This window comes from Periplaneta americana, chromosome 6 (assembly GCF_040183065.1).
Source record: "Periplaneta americana isolate PAMFEO1 chromosome 6, P.americana_PAMFEO1_priV1, whole genome shotgun sequence".
In the NCBI taxonomy this organism is placed as follows: domain Eukaryota; kingdom Metazoa; phylum Arthropoda; class Insecta; order Blattodea; family Blattidae; genus Periplaneta; species Periplaneta americana.
Window position 1 is genome coordinate 99,421,335 of NC_091122.1, and position 13,120 is coordinate 99,434,454.

The 13,120-nt window shown below is 35.2% G+C and overlaps 1 protein-coding gene across 1 annotated transcript in view; it reads left to right on the forward strand.

Annotated features, from left to right (window-relative positions):
• Positions 1–13,120, forward strand: part of LOC138701546 (serine-rich adhesin for platelets-like) — a 283,122-nt gene that overhangs the window by 903 nt on the left and 269,099 nt on the right. The window lies entirely within an intron of this gene.

Here is a 13,120-nt window from a genome sequence, read left to right on the forward strand (position 1 = left end):
TCAGTTTTATCTTCACACTTCCCCAAATTTATCAACGCTGAGCCTTCTTGTTAGTTTTTTTTTTTTTTACTAATTTCGGCACCGCAGCCCGATGCTTATTGTACCTAGACCCACAATCACTACTGAACACACGAACACACTGGAGGACTCCCCCTTTTACAGGGTCAGGGTACCCCCGGGGCCACTGCGAGACACCACACACACTTGGAAAATGGACAGACAGCAGTCCCCATGAAGAGGTTCGAATTAAAATCCTCTTGACTTCACGACCGAGAATCGATCTCGGGCCACTTGATCAGGAGTCTAGCACGCTACCTCGAAACCAAGGAGGTGCACTTCTCGTTGGTTACTTCATACGAATTACTTTCTCGTTCCAGGAGGCCTAGTCTGAGACAACAATGCAATTTATAGTCGAAACGATTCACACATCATTATAACGTTAATGAGTTGTATAATAATAATAATAATAATAATAATAATATTATTATTATTATTATTATTATTATTATTATTATTATTATTATTATTATTATGGCATTGCAGAGAACAGAATTCATTTGTAAATTTCTGTCTTTATACTCGGCGCATTTATTAATCATTCTCATCTGCGTACGAATAATAATTTTTGATTAAAATTAAGTTGAATAATTCGTTAAGTTTTACATGTTAAGAAATGAGTTCATTATGCTGTCACATTAATTTGTTTCCCCTTTATATTTTATCATTACTGGCTAGATTCGAAACTACTTTGTTTTAAACAAAATATCATAATTTCAGTCATCCAAGGCCTATGTGATTAATAACGTCACTGTATTAACAGAAAGTGTGACTAGAATTCTCGAATGATAAGTGTATAAGCGTTTCACGTTAATAAGTTCAAGTTAGTTAAGATAATGATTTATTTTTACCTACTAAGAAAGTAAAAGCTGATTTTCACTTTCATTTTAGAATTACGTAAACATTTTAAATTCTGAGGATACGTCTCTAATTAATTTCAATTCAGTTTAATGGCATAATGCTATTAATGTTAATTGCTATGACAACACCGTAGGCAGTCTTTGTTAAACTATAAAAGGGAAGCTTAGAAAGCAATAAAGAGTACATTAAACCGGTAAATATAATACTTCGTTACATCAAAAGAATCAGAGTTTTATCATAATTATGAACTTTGTTTGCAGCGATAAGTGACATTTAATTGTTTTAATTTTTCGGCAATCTACTATGGATTATTTAATTATGTTCAAGATTTTGACCATCTGCTACGGCTAGTATGTTGTTCTACGGTAAATTGGATAGAATTGTACGGAGATACAATCTCTTTGTAGTTCATTCTTCCAGTGAACATTAAAACTAATTTAATTTCTTCACAGTGAAAAGATTCTGTGAATATGTGTTATGCTACCGCATGAAGTGTCTTATTAAAACGTCTTAGATGTTCCTTGGCACGAAGCCAAACTTACGTATGTGTTTTTACTGTAGGTTCCAAACGTTTAAAACGTTATTTCCCATATGCACATCTTCTAGAAAAAGCATATTTCAGTTTGGAGTGTTAGTTCAGACTTTTCGCTATTTAGATAAAAGCTTACTTCAAATTAGGTTAGGTGTGCTCACAGTCGCAAAGGTGCAGCCTTGAGATTACGCAGAACCCATAATCATGGGTTTGAATTCCTGTAGGAAACATAATTAAATTTGTTTAAATAAATATATGATATTAAAATAGTATTAATACAATAAAACTCAACAACGTAACAAGTACGTGTTTACGGTCAGAAGAAATAACTCAATACTCGCAACGCTACTATAAAAAAATCAACTGAAGATCGAGAAAAAAGATGCCTTTCTGAATGCGGTTTTGCCCCTGAAAGTTCAGCACGTCTCCATTTCTCACTACCATATTGTTTGTTCTTATCTACGAGAGCTCCAAGTTGGCTGAAGTAGGCAACTTAACTGCCTTTCATAATGTCTGATAGGTGACTTAAATATTGCCGGCAGAACAAGGGAGAAGTATAATTGCTATTCAACCAATGGCAGAAGTCACATTACAGGCTTGTCTTGAAGTTGGGCGGCCTGAAGAGTTCTACCTCCGCCCAACTTCAAGACAAGCCTGTAATGTGACTTTTCCATTGGTTGATCAGCAATTATGTTCCTCCCTTCCTCTGCCGGAAATGTTTACGTCGCTTGTCAGACATTATGGAATGCAGTAGGCTATAGCGTCATGCCAGCATCATACTGCCGAAGTTCAACTATGAGTATATAATGCAATTTTCATAAAGTTCAAAGCCACCTTTGACAAATCCACCGTGAATGGAAATGTAAATTGATATAGTGCATAACGTGTATTATAATAATTTAGATACTTCGCAAAACAATATTTTAATATCGAAACATATTGATGAACACTGTTCAATAATCTAATATTTTTAAATATGGACACCATATTTCTGCAATGATTATATATATTTTTAAAATCTGTAACGTATGTATTCATTAAAACAGATTCTGGTTAGTGAATTACCTCTCTCGACGCTTCAAAATCTAGTTTGTTCAAATGACAGCAAGATGTCTTTGTAGCAGTGACATTAGAATTAGGGCCTATACAGAAAAGTAAGATTTCTACGTCATTTTATAACAAATGTTTTTATCCTATCATAGGTTAGGAGTGATGTCGACTTCGTTTTCAATATGTTGACGTCCAGGTTCTCTATTTGTATTAGAATTAGATTTAAGATTTCTCTTAGAAGTACTCCCTCATTTAAAGGCTTTAAAAGTTGAATTGAAGTGTTAATGTTTCGATCTATTTTTTAACATACATGTGTGTTTTATAAGTTTCTCGTTATTTCTTTATTTTGAACAATGTTTAAAGTACTATATCCTTTACATATAGTAGACTATTTATTTACATTCTATGGTATTAGCACATCGCTTCACAGCTAGAATATGGAACATGTCAAAAATTCTTAATAGTACTACAAAGTCTTAATTGTAGTCACAGTCTAGTTGAAAATACATATATACAGAAGAGTTTTATAATGTACTATTACAACATAAGAGGTTAGTATCGATACTTAGCACAAGACACAAAATATTCATGCAGCGTTGTCGAATGTCATAAATTCACCCAAGGCGTAAAAGCTTATGTATATATCATTTCTGTTCTTTGAATTCCACTTCTGTCTCTATTTAGCTATAGTTCAGTTTTTTGTTACTTTACGCTTTATCAACTACTATCGTCTGACTGAGATGAAGGTGATAATTCTAGCGAAATGAGTCAAGGTTGAGCGCCGAAAGTGACCTAGCATTTGTTCTTATTGGGTTGAGGGAAAAGCATGGAAAAAACCTCAACCAGGATTTGAACTCGGACCCTTCGTTTCATGGTCAGGCATGCTAACCGTTACTCCACAGCTGAGGACAAGTTCATTTGTTTAATTATTACAAAATCAGTAAACACTCTGTTTCATAAGTGAAGGACTATAATGATATATAAAAATCTTAGTTTAGTAGCTGAAATGTGTTAGTTATTTAGTTTCAAATCATACTTTTTTTTTCTCTGTTCCGAACGACCCCAGCCTGAAGGCTTATAAGTATCGTCTGTGAAACTGGTGATAGCGAGATGATATTTCGAGATACGAGTCCGAGAATTTTTCATGGGATTAACTGACATTTGTTTTACCGTAGGGAAAACTTCAAGGAAGAAAACAAAAGCAGGTAATAATCAGTTCAATCGGGATGCGAACATACGCCCGAACGCAGCTTCAGTTTTGAGTCTGAGCCAAAAACATAATTTACACACGACGTTCTGCAGCCCAGTTTCTGACATCTAGTCAAAGAGAAGTGGAACATAAAAGACAAGAATTTATCTCACGAGAACGAAATATTTTGTCTGTCTGAAAATACATAAGATAAATTCCTGACTTTTTAAAATGTGGTGCCAAAGCCTTGCTGCAGCATGATGACACAGCACACCCATTTGCGCAATGCATGACAAATTGAAAAGCGACTAACCTAACCATTTGTAGAAGCATTATAATTTTATTTACAATTTTAATGTTTTATCCAAATTCTAGTCTGAAATTGGCGAGTATACTGACACTGAATAGACTGAGCATATTGCGCAATTAATATTACACCTGTACATTTTGTACTTGTGTCTGATGTTTCTATATATATGTATGTATGTATGTATTTATTTACACTGCAAGTGGGCAAGCACCCGGTGGCAGTGGTATATACAATATTAACAAGACACAATAAAATGATAACCAATACACAATAAAATTTACAATGCACAATATAATTTTACAACACATATACAATTTTACACACAATACAATAATAATACACAATACAATTTAACACAATAATAATAAAACATAAAATAAAATACCTAATTTTACAATACAACCTACATAATTATCTATAGGTCCTACATAAGTTTCAATAGTCTTTCACTTTACTCTCATCTCATTCCCTGTAGTGGCACTATGACGCATTTCACTGACACTTTAGCACACATTTCACTGACACTCTGTAACTCATTTCACTGACACTATAGAACACATTTCATTGACGCTATAAATTATCACTGATCGGAACTGTTCACTGCACTGTAAAACCATAACTTCACTGACTCACCTCGCTTCACTGATACAACAGTTCAAATAAGTCAAATAATTACATCCTTATGCATACTTATGAACAGAACTACATTTAAACTAAACATTTCTAGTCTAAGGCCCTCTTACACGCTAGTTTTAAATAATTTATAATTCAAACCAAGGAAGTAAACTCGTCAGCCTAGATAAATACATGTCACCTTAAAAAAATTAAATGTTGAATGTCACCTTAATTTTAATTTTCACTTTATATACAACTTTTTAAATTATTCTTGAATCTCCTTAAGGAAGGACAGCCCTCAAAGACCGCTGCAGGTAGGTCATTCCAATCATTTATAGTTCTATTTAAAAGTGAGAATTTACCTACATCCGTTTTCTGTTTCCTACATTTGATTTTAAAATCATGATCGTTCCTACCATAGTACGTTGGCTTTTCTAACCGAGCCGTTATGTCTACCCATGCTTTCTGACCTAGATGTGCTCTATACAATGATGTTATTCTAGTTTTCCTACGTCTGTTTTCCAAAGTTTCCCATTTAAGTTCTTTTATCGTATCGTTTCCATCTTCTCTTTTACCTTTAACAAATTTCGCTGCCCTATACTGGATTCTTTCTAAGGAATTTATCTGGTATATTCTATAGGGATCCCAACATGTAGTTCCGTATTCCATTAACGGTCGCACTAACGTTAGATATGCTATTTCCCTCGATTTGGGGCTAGCCTTTCTCAAGATTCTCATAATAAAGTGAAGTGCCCTCCATGCTTTACCCGTAACATTATCAACATGCTCTCCCCAAGAAAGTTTGGAGTTTAAATACACTCCTAGGTATTTACAACATTGTTCTTGCGGAATTACAACACCACTGAATTCGTAATTAAGACTAGTTTCCTCTCGGGTTTTACAAAATGTTATAGATTTACTTTTAGAACCATTTATTTTCATCCTATGCTTTAACGCCCAGTTATAAATTTTATTCAAGTCTGTTTGAATAGCATCTACATCTGAATTATTTCTAATCTTTCTATAGATAATGCAGTCATCTGCAAATAGCCTCATATTTGATGTAATATTCTGGCATAGGTCATTTACGTATGTTATAAAGAGTAATGGACCCAGAACGCTGCCCTGTGGCACCCCTGAACTTATATTTCCAATTTCCGATATTTCATGACCTACTCTAACTCCCTGGGTTCTACCGTTTAAGAATTCTTGGATCCATAGCACCACTCTTTTATCTATTCCTAGCCTACTTAACTTATCTATTAATATGTCATATGGCACCAAATCAAATGCTTTCGAAAAATCAATCACAACTGCATCGATTCTTCCGCCTCTATCTACCTCTTCAGCTAGATCCTGAACCAGCGACGTAATTTGACTATCACATGAGAAGCCTTCCCTAAAACCATGCTGGCGGTTGTAAAACCAGTCTTTCGCATTTAGAACATGACGAATATAATCCGATATCAAATGCTCCATGACTTTACATACGACAGATGTAAGGCTAATCGGTCTGTAGTTTCCGACATCTAATTTATTTCCACCTTTATGTATCGGTACCACTATAGCTGATTTCCAGTCACATGGAATAGCTGCATTGTTTATTGAAACATGAAATATACGCATTAAGTATGGCATTATGGCCTCGGAACCTAATTTAAGAATCTCTGTAGCAATACTATCTGGTCCTCTAGACTTCTGACTTTTTAATTTCGTTAGTCTCTGTCTAGCCCCTTTGGAAGTTATTTTGAAAGTCGAATTTGGTTCACATTCACGATCTGTGACACAACCACTCCTATCAGCGGGATTATTATTATTATTATTATTATTATTATTATTATTATTATTATTATTATTATTGAAAACCGAAATGAAATAGGAATTTAATAAGTCGGCCTTTTCTTTGTCATCAGTTATACTTTCTCCGTTCTGATTTCGTAAAAGCACTACTCCTTCGTTTTTTCCTTTTCTCCTGCGTACATAATTATAAAACTGTCTCCAATTGTTACTTTCATCTTCTTTTAAAATAGTTTTTAGAAAATTTTCCTGAGCTAACCTTTTTTCACACTCAAGTTTCTTAATTAATTCGACATATTTTTCCCAATGCTCATGGCTTCGTTTACGTTTGCTAAATGCGCGCCTTGTCTTTTTCTTTAAGTAGCGAATATAATTAGTGTAATATTCAGGGTCCAGATTTTTCTTAATTATTTTAGAAGGTACACATTTTACTAATGCCTCGAAAATTATACTCTTAAATTTATGCCACACATTTTCCATATTTCCTTCAGTCCTTAGAAAGTCATCATGCTTTTGTCGTAGAAACGTTTGTAATTCATGGACATCGGTTTTGTTAAAATTCCAGACAGATAGTGGACTTGACCTCGGATTTACTGTGTTTTCCCAGAAGATTTCTAATAAGACGCTATTGTGATCACTTATTTTATGAAGACTTTCAGAGTTGACAAAGAGAGAGACAGGTCTTAGTAGGTAAACATCTAAGAGGGCATTGTCACGCGTCTTTGCATCTTTTTTCTGTTTTTGTATTTGTACTTTAATTTGTCTTTCTTATTTATTTCTCTTCTCTGCGTTTGTTTTTTGTATTTGTATATCTAGTGGTATGGCAGACAAAGTGTGATGGTCTTAACACTACCAAAATAAATAAATAAATAAATAAATAAATAAATAAATAAATAAATAAATAAAATCATACGAGGAGACAAAGAGGAAGGCAGGAAATAGGAAATACTGGAGAATGCTGGGTTTGCAGTGAAAGACCTGCTCTTGGGCAGAACACTATGAATGAATGAAATAAACACGTAAATAAATAACAATTAATTAATTAATTAATACATAAATACAAATTTGGGGACTCCCTGACCATATCCACTGAATCTAAGGGTGAAAACTTATCTAATAGGCCAGACAGAAAGATTTCCGAATCTTTCGTTAATAATAAAATTCAGCATTTCCAACCCAGTTTTATAGATAGTAGTGGGTACTAGAATTTCTTCTCACATTCTTAATTCACTAGAATTAATGTAGGCTATAGATAAAAGATTTTAATAAAGGAATCTCTTTACACAACATGAAGGTGTTTGGGGGGACATGAGGGTAAAGCTCCATGCTTTCTTGACTCGGTACTACAATGAGGTGGTGTGGTCGGTATCACGCTCCGACCGCCTTTTACTCCAGGGAAAAACCCAGTGCTCAATTTGACAGGTGGCTGGGTGAACCTGGAGGCGTTTTGGAAGTTGGGCGACGAGAATAATGCTTACCGTCCCAAGTTGAACCCAGGAACTTCCAGTCCGAAAGTAGTTGCTCTACCTACTGAATTACCCGGCTGCCAAAGATTTTCATACCCTCGCCTAATTTTATTTCTCGAGCCTAGACATAGCCAGAATTCAGAGACATGGCATTTGCGTAGCGCCGATCCTCTGCTTAAGACAACACAGCACACAATTTGACAACGAACAAACATTTATGCCCTGTTCGAGATTCGGACCGATGACTGTGAGTTCACTTGATGTTGAAGTAGCGTACACCTGTCTGGATCATCAGAATTAATGCTTCCAGAAACAGGTGAGAGTTTTAAATTCTTTAATTAAATATAAGACCTTTTCAAACTGGATCTCGAGAAGTGGAAATGCATATTGAAGCTCATATTGTTACAAGGTTGTCGTCTGGACACCCCTGGCGAGCGAAATTGTTGCAATGGCTCGAATTAGGGAACACTGCGGGACAACGAGTTGAGGCACGCAAACTGCAGCAACTGCGTGTGTTCCATCTACTATCTTTGGCGCCAAGCTACGAATTCAGTGAAGTTTCAGGTCTGACTCAGGCAGAGTGGTTGCCTGCTCTCGACGGATTCTGCACTCTGTGTGACAAGGAGACCGTTAATGAGCTCAAGTGAAACTTCTCGCCAAACTGGGCACATTTTTATACCTTCACAGCAGAAAGACAATACAAACAATATAGTAGCCGATACTCTCGATTATATACGTGCGCGGTATATCCGGTTTGCAAGGCTTACACTCGAAAATAATTTATTACTTATTAAAATAAAGTGACAAGAAATAATGAAAAAATAATACGAAACACAAATAAAGGATTGACAAACAATGGAAAAAAAAGAAAGAAAATAAATCAAAGGGAAAAGGATGAAAGACGGAAAAATAATTAATAAATAGAAGAAATACATTAACAAAGAAATAAAAGCAGAACAAAGACGACAAAGAATAATAAAAAGAATAGCTCAGTTGACAGAGCACTGGCTTACAGTGACAGTAGACCAGGGTTCAAATCCCGGTGATAAAGGAATCGTATTTATGATGAACAAAGTCAAGATTCCTGCGTGCTTTTCTCTTTTCTCCATTATCCCATTGTCACTCTCCATTCCATTATTTATCTACTATCATCATTATCATTATTTCAATAGTATATACCCAAAACGGCGTCATATGTTGTAGTACAGAGGGCTATTTCCGATCTCTGATAACAAATTCGAATGACGTCATGTGCGTCAGGAATCACACCGACAGTTGAATTGCGGCGAGAAGTGACAGACCAGTAGTGAGTGATTTCATAATCAGAGTGCACGGTGTATCACAGTAGCAATGCCCAAGAAAATCGAGTCTTTTTGGGAGGGGTACATAACAACCCTTTCCGATGCCAAGTACAGTTACGTGAAAATCAAAGGAGCCTGCAAAAAACGTGATTTCGTTATTTTCAAGAAAGGCATCTTGTGTGTACCTAATAAGACTGGTAAAGCTCGGATGGGATTAATTCCAGAGTGGAAAAAGCAAGTAAATTCACACCCCGTCACAAGTCGCTGCACCCCAAGAGATTATACAAATTAATTTTATTCGAGCTTTACCAATCTTATTAAGTACATAGAAGACGCCTTTCTTGGAAATAACGAAACCTCGTTTATTGCAGGCTTCTTTTATTTTCACTTAACTGTACTTGGCATCGGAAAGGATCATAATGTACTCCTCCCAAAAAGGCTCAATTTTCTTGGGAATCTCTGCTGTGAGTTGCCATGCACTCCGACTATGAGATCATTGGTATGTCACCTCGCGCCACAGTTCAGCTGTCGTGTGACTCCTGATGCACATGATGTCATTCAAATTCGTTATCAGAGATCGCAAACAATCTTGTACTGTGACTGTCGCACAGACGGCATCATTCCGAGGAGGCTAGTGTACTTTCGGGGTATGAGAAAGAAATAAAGAGAAAATAAATAGAAGCAAATAACTGAAGAGAGTAAGAAATAAAAAGGAAGAAAAGTATATATATATATATATATATATATATATATATATATATATGTTCTTGTTGCAAAGCTCTCTTGTTGAGAGTTGAAGGAAGTTTGCTTTCTAAGATAGGAATATCATTGTAGTCAAATTTAACATCTAAAAGAGTTCCGATTACATTTTATACTAGCCTACATGCCATGTCTGTTCAAGTATGAGAAATTCCATTTAATATGAGAATAACAGGAACAGGAGAAATAAAATAGCATAGTGTAGGCCTATTGAAGGGACGACTACATGATCATTTGCAATAGGAAAATATAAGTTTTAAGTGGTAAATTAATACTGAACTTAATAGAACTTCAGAAAAGAAATGACCGGTGTATGAAAAATCGACGACTATGGCTCCCTAATTCATTTTCAAAAATTTCATTCGGACTGTACACTGGGTACACATTGACTGCAGTCCAAGTGGGTGGTGCAAGTTACGAAATGTGCTCCAATTAGATTCCGAACTGTAGCTTCCGATATCTCGCCTCCCATCTCCCCGCACACGCCTGTGCACGCCAAACATCTTGACTAACAAACTCTTTAATGCACTCGTATTACTAAGCTCTTAAAATTGTCTCATTTGTCAGAGGACTGCAATAACAAATCATGAAATTGCATAAGGTGAAGCACTCATGAATATACAAGAACAATCTCCCTGATATAGGCTACGATATTGCAGCCGCGTTCAGCGCGCTTGTTTTTCATCCACGCGGCCTAGGTTCGATCACCGGTCTGGTCGTGATGGAATTTTTGATGGATGAAGCAGAGTTACAGATGACTTTTCTGGGGGTACTTCCGCTTCTCTCTTTTAATCCACCAACATTCTCCAGCTCACCTATCATCTGGGGTGAAGTCTTGGGGGTGGTAAGTGTAATCGATGCTGATGTAAGATTGAAGAGCTTAAGAGTCCGGAGATTATAAGATACTCATCTGGGAAATGGGATCTGGCTCTGTCAAGGCTACTGAGGCAGGATGATCTGCTTGTCAATAACGGATTCATGACTGCAACCCTGGCTGCCTGATGAACTGCAACAATTATCGTATATAGGCCTAAAGGGCGCACAATGGGCCAGTGCAAGTCCAAGTCCATAGATCCATCTCGGATCCGCCCCCGAAAAGCCAGCCAGTCAGTACATTGATGCCAGTCAATGTTTCATACGAACTTCATGTACGTACTTACAAAAATTAACGCATTACCTCAATCTTTCATAACGTAAATATTACACGTAAGACAAATAAATAACAAATTTAACATCCATATTTACATTTTAGCCCGTATTATTCTGAAGTTACATCTGTAGTGCCCATTGCAGCAAGATGTAGCTTTCAACTTTTCCCAACCGCTTTGTTGATTATATGTCCGGTTTAGATGGTCATGAGTGATCATGAATAAAACAGACTGTAATTTCAAGAATACTTATTCCTTAATGATTCTAAGTTTAGACGGCCGTGAAATCGTGATCTTATAGCCTCTCCAACTTGAAATATTTATTTAATGTAAATCTGTGTTATCGTAGAAAAACATTGTATGATACACATTCGTAAATTTATATTTTTGGCACGAGTGTAAAGTTTGCGAAACTAGGCCAAAAAGAGAACCTTTACGAACTTGTATCACAAATAACTATCAATACATACTACAAATCAGATCTCCATCTACTCTCTGTTACTTTCAGCTGTTATAAACAAAGTTTACTATCGGTATTCATGTATTAGAGTAGAGCATATTCAACGCACTGCCTAATTATCTTAAAGTTTTGAAGGTCCGAGAGGAAAAGCTTAAGTCAGAATTAACAAAATTTCTCCATATTCAAATCTTCTACTCAACGGATCAGTTTTTTATACTTGTAAATCAAATTAATCCACTTATCATTCCATTCTATTGTATTTTTTTATATAATTTACTTCTTCCACATATCAAAGCTACAGTGCTGATGTAAGACGTATCGAATACAAGAAATAATAAAAATACTATAAAATACTAAGAATTCTAATTTGTACCAACTGATATACAGATTGTGGACAGATTACCATTTCTAAAGGTCCTCATTTTTTACTTTTAAATGGAAGCCTATGTAATTATATCATCTTTAGATTCGATTATCGCACATACATACTGTAACTGAACATAGTTCTATACAATTTTCCATAGAATAATGAAAAGAAGTTTTGTGTAATTATTAAAAAGATCTTCAGCCTCGCGACATGTTTGTTGGATTCTGCATTACTTTATTATACACATCCTCTCTTAGGCAGATAAAAACGCATTTGGCGGGGAAATTTAAGTATAGTTGCCCCCCTTTACGGGTTGGGTTACATCCCCGGTCTGGTTGACCAGGCCAAAGCGACGTTTGGTCCAGCGTCAACTAAAATAGAACATCCCGGCTCAGGGGTGTCCTTACTCCATACGCTTACAAGATGTTTTCTCAGATTTAGTGCAAGAAGGGATTACTGAACACAAATACAGAATAGTCAAAACATAAATATTTAAGCATTTATATCTATACACTATGTAATATCGTACAGAAACACTAACAAGTGAATATACTCAGATACCTTGACCACAATAACAAAGCTAAGGAACTTCAATTCTTTCCTCGAGAAAGAAAAATAATTAAATGTAATATGCCATGTACCTATTAACAGAATATATGTTCATTAATGAAAGCCATTTCAGTGAAATAATAATAATAATAATAATAACAACAATTATAATAATAACAATAATAACAATGTCGCCTCTCAAAACAAAAGCGCTGATATAATTACTATAGATTGACTAATTTGTAAAAATCCCAGCACAAGAAACAAAGGAATATGAATTCGGTTACGAAATTAAACACATTCACTCTTAGAAACAAGGAAAATACTTTTATCTGAAAATGGATTAAAAGCATATAAATTTCTAAATCTTCATCTTGTATAAGACTCTATCTGAAGTACAAAAATGAAATAAAAGGATTACAGAACGTAAGTCACCATTAGGATATCACTTAATACAGACAAAATGTGAGGTAGCGGTGGTTACTAAAGGGCTTTAGGCATTAAAAATCCGTGAAAGATGAGAAACAAAACATATGATGATGATGATGATGATGATAATAATAATAATAATAATAATAATAATAATAATAATAACAACAATTATAATAATAACAATAATAACAATGTCGCCTCTCAAAACAAAAGCGCTGATATAATTA